General features: G+C 48.6%; 1 pseudogene across 1 annotated transcript; it reads left to right on the top strand.

The window, feature by feature from the left end:
• The first annotated feature begins 2,990 nt into the window (after positions 1 to 2,990).
• Positions 2,991 to 3,459, top strand: LOC308243900 (protein lin-28 homolog A-like; annotated as a pseudogene). Its single transcript has one exon. The product of its transcript is annotated as a protein lin-28 homolog A-like (transcript).
• The last annotated feature ends 811 nt before the right edge of the window (positions 3,460 to 4,270 follow it).

The raw sequence follows: 4,270 nt of genomic DNA, 5'->3' as shown, positions 1-4,270 counted from the left end.
GAGGCTCCTTACACTATCTTCATATTTTTGGATATTTTTTTCTTTTTGCTTTTTCGGTTGAGTGTTTTTTGCTTCTTTGTATTTCAAATCTTTGACTTGATTTTTGTGGTCCTCTAGTCTGCTGTTAGATCTCTGTAAAATATTTTTTATTTCAGTCAGTGTATGCTTAATTTCTAATTGGTCCTTTTTCATATCCTTGACGGTCTCGCTATATTTATCGGCCTTTTCTAGAAAATTCTTGAAAAACCTTATAATCGTGGTTTTGAATTCTATATCCAGTCATTTGCTTTCCTCCATTTCTTTCATTTGTGACCTGTTTCTTTTTCTCCACATTTTGGCTGCTTCCCTGAGTTGATAGAGTGGCTTTGTGTGCTAGATGTCCTATAGGGTCCAGTGGCTCAGCCTCCCCAGTTACCTGAGGTGGACACTCTTGGTGCACCCCTTTGTGGGTTTTGTGCACAGTCTTGTTGTAGTTAAGCCTTGATTGTTGTTGGTATCACTGGGAGGAATTGACCTCCAGGCCAATTAGCAGTAAGGATCAGCTGTGTCTATGCTGGGAGAACTTCTGTGCTGGAGACACCCTTATGAGAAAAGACTTGCAAAAGCCTCTGTGCTCAGCTTGGATGGGGCGGAGTCACAGGGCAGAGCAGACAACATTGGTTTCCCATCAGCCCTGCCCTAATAGGCCCCTGTGTCTCAGTGTCCCGTGGTAATCACTGCAAGCACCTCTGAGAGAAAGCCGCCCTCGAGTTCCACCCGCTGCCAGACAGTCCAGTTTCTCCCCAAATGAGTCTGGGTCCCCAGAGTCTCGCCCGGAACTGGACTTCAGTGCAGTTGGGAGCTTTTGTCTTCCTCCCACTTGAGAAAGCTAGCCGCGCACACAGTTGCCAGTCCTCTCCGCGCACGCGCATCTCAGTACCTCTGCCTCCTGCAGCTCCTCTGAGTCTCAGCGTGCTTTTCTCTTTCCTTCTAGTTGTAGAATTTCCACTCAGCCAGCCTTCCTGTGGTTCTGGATGATGTCCATTTTGTCTTTTAGTTGTAGTTTTGAAATTGTTGTGCAAGGCAGCAGTTTAGGTGTTTACCTATGCTGCCATCTTGGTTTCTCCTATCATTATTAAATCTTAACATACATGCTACTTATCACTACTACTGCACTCCAAAATTCCTATGGTTGCAAATAAAATATGGTTTTTAAAAGTACCTTGTCAAGCAACCAGCCGGTGTGGCTCAAATTATGGTTGAGCATCAAATTATGAATCAGAAGGTCACAGTTCACTAATCGGTTTGGCTCAGTGGATAGAGAGTTGGCCTGTGGACTGAAGGGTCCCAGGTTCGATCCTGGTCAGGGGGGTGTGCAGGAGACAGCTGATCGATGTTTCTCTCTATCCCTCTCCCTTCCTCTCTGTAAAAAATCAATAAAATATATTAAAAAAAAAAAAAAGAAGAAGGTCACAGTTTGATTCCTGGTCAGGGCACATGCCCAAGTTGTGGGCTCAATCCCCAGTAGGGGGTGTGGAGGAGACAGCTGATCAATGATTCTCTCTCATCACTGATGTTTCTTTCTCTCTCTCTCTCCCTCTCCCTTCCTCTCTGAAATCAATAAATATATATTTTTCAAAGTACTTTGTCAAGTATAAAAAGCAACATAAATGAAAGAGTGCTGCTAAGAGAAAAAATACCACGAGAGAGAGAGAGAGAAAGAGAGAGATCCACAAAAAGCATTATTTTATTTCAACAAGGAGATACAACTGCAACTGCCTCTCTTGTTCCTCAGTGTCTGTAAAACTGAGATGATAAGAATACCTTCCTTCACAGATTATTGACAAGATGGGTTAATAAATATGAAGTGAATAATACAGTATCTGGCATATGGTAAGTACAATACATTGTTAGTTTTGTAATAGTATTGTCTTCAAAATGTTAATGCCTACAGCTTTCAATTGGGAAAGGAAAAGGAGAATGACTTTGCGAAAAGAGTCAGATGGAAATCTATTAGGTGCCAGGCACTTTTCATAAGTATGTAATTTGAATCCTTCCCAGAAAACTATGGCATAGGTAACACTGTACTTATTTTATGGATGAGGACAAAGAGGCTCCAAACCATATGGAGCCTTCAGGCACATTCTCATTCTACAGGACACTGCTAGTGCTTTTTGATTCAGAGAAGACCTCCTTGTTTGCAGAAACCATTAATCCTATATAATAAAAGGCCTGCCACCATAAGCAGAACAACCAGAGACCAGAACCACCACGGCCCCTCGCCAGGCTGGCCCTGCCCCCAAGCAAGTGGTTAGGGGCGATCAGGCAGGCAGGCGGAGTGGTTAGGGGTGATCAGGCAGGCAGACCAGCAGTTAGGGGTGATCAAGTAGGCAGGCAAGTAGTTAGGGGCAATCAGGTAGGCAGATGGCCCCTCGCAGGGTTCCCCCGCCCCCACCCAGCAAAGAAAGAGGGAGGCCCAGGCCAGCCAAGCCTGCCGCCTGCAAAGGGATGCCACCAGTGGCAGGGGAGGGCGGGGCAGCGCTTCACAGAAGGCAAGCAGTGGCAGCAGTGGGGGTGGGGCCAGCTGCCTGCAGCCCGGGGAAGGAAAGCCCTGATAGGCCCTGATCTCAGGCCAGGCCTAGGGACCCTACCCAAGGGGTCCTGGGTTGTAGTGCAGGCCAGGCTGAGCCCCCCCCCCCCCCCCGACGCCCCAGTGCATGAATTTTGCACTGGGCCTCTAGTTTCATTATAATGTGCTGAAGATCTTTCAAGTTGTTCACTCCTGCTAAATGGCATTGTAATCAAACTGTCCAGGAGCTTGGAAATCAAAGACTGCTATTAAATCAACTTATTGTCTGGGGAAAAGGATCTCATTTCCTCTATTCCTTCCTCAAAAGTGTTACCTGATTGTGCTGGGGAAAATGCAGCAGCCTCTTCTCAGAGCCACCCCTTTGCCTCCAGATTTCTCAGGGGCCAGCCACCACCCGACCTGGGGCCCTAGCCCGACTACCATGGGCTTCGTGTCAAACCAGCAGTTTGCAGGTGGCTGTGCCAAGGCACCAGAGGAAGCGCAGGAGGACTCGGCCCAGGAGGTGGAGGAGCCGCAGCTGCCCAGCATCTGTAAGTGGTTTAAAGCGCGCATGGGTTTGGCTTCCTGTCCATGACCGCCCACCGGGGTCGTGCTCAACCCACCCGTGGATGTCTTTGTGCACCAGAGTAAACTGCACATGGAGGGCTTCCGGAGCCTGAAGGAGGGTGAGGCAGTGGAGTTCACCTTTAAGAAGTCCGCCAAGGGCCATGCCAAGGAATGCAAGCTCCCACCCAGCCCAAGAAGTGCCACATCTGCCAAAGCATCAGCCATATGGTGGCCTCCTGTGTACTGAAGGCCCCGCAGGCCCCCAGATCACAGGAAAAGCCAGCCTACTTTCAGATGAAGAAGAGATCCATAGCCCTGCCCTGCTCCCTGATGTCCAGAACTGAGCCACAGTGGGTGCCAGGGCCTATGCTTTTGCGATCAGAAAGTTTCAAGGAGCAGGCGTCAATCGGCAGATAGGAGAAAGTGGGGACAGGGTGGGTAGGGGGCAGCAGGCACTGCCATGTACCTCTGAGAGGGTTCCAGAGCATCACCCCCTCTTCCCTCTTGGCAGGGGGGAGTGGGGAGGCAAAGGAACTCCAACCATACTCCATCCAAATGCATGTGAGGGCTTTGGGGGAACTTCCTCCCTATATGCTTTATTTGAGTCTCCACCCCCAGAATCTCCAGCTTTTGAAAGTGGCCTGGACAGGGAAGTTGTTTTCCTTTTAAAGAAGGATATCTATAATAATAAAAGCACAATATGCTAATTAGACCCGACGACCTTCCAGACGAAGCCGAGGCGGGGGCCGAGCCCTTTACACGAACTTCATGCATCGGGCCTCTAGTGTAATAATAATATTTCCCCTGCCAAAGTGAAACGATTAACATGAAACCAGAATGCAGACCACAAACTGCATTCTGTGGGAGGGAATCTCTCATGGGTATGGCAGGGTTTTTCCACCTCTTGTCTCCTCATAGCCCACTCTTGGGATAGGGTGTTGAGAACTGTCCCAAGCAATGGGTTGTGACGATAGGCAAAAGGGATGGTTGGGGAACAGCTGCAGACCTGCTGCTCCTAAGCTCACTCCCACCCCATTTCTGGGCCAATACAATTTTATTTATTTGGTCGCTTGGATAACTGCACCTTGGGTCCCACTTTCTCTAGGATGCAACTGCACTAGCTGTGTGCGAATGACATACCTTGTGCATTTAGAC

The sequence above is a fragment of the Plecotus auritus genome, assembly GCF_963455305.1.
Source record: "Plecotus auritus genome assembly, chromosome: 3".
Lineage (NCBI taxonomy): Eukaryota > Metazoa > Chordata > Mammalia > Chiroptera > Vespertilionidae > Plecotus > Plecotus auritus.
The sequence above is the reverse complement of the archived record's forward strand: the minus strand, read 5'-3'. Positions and strand labels throughout refer to the sequence as shown.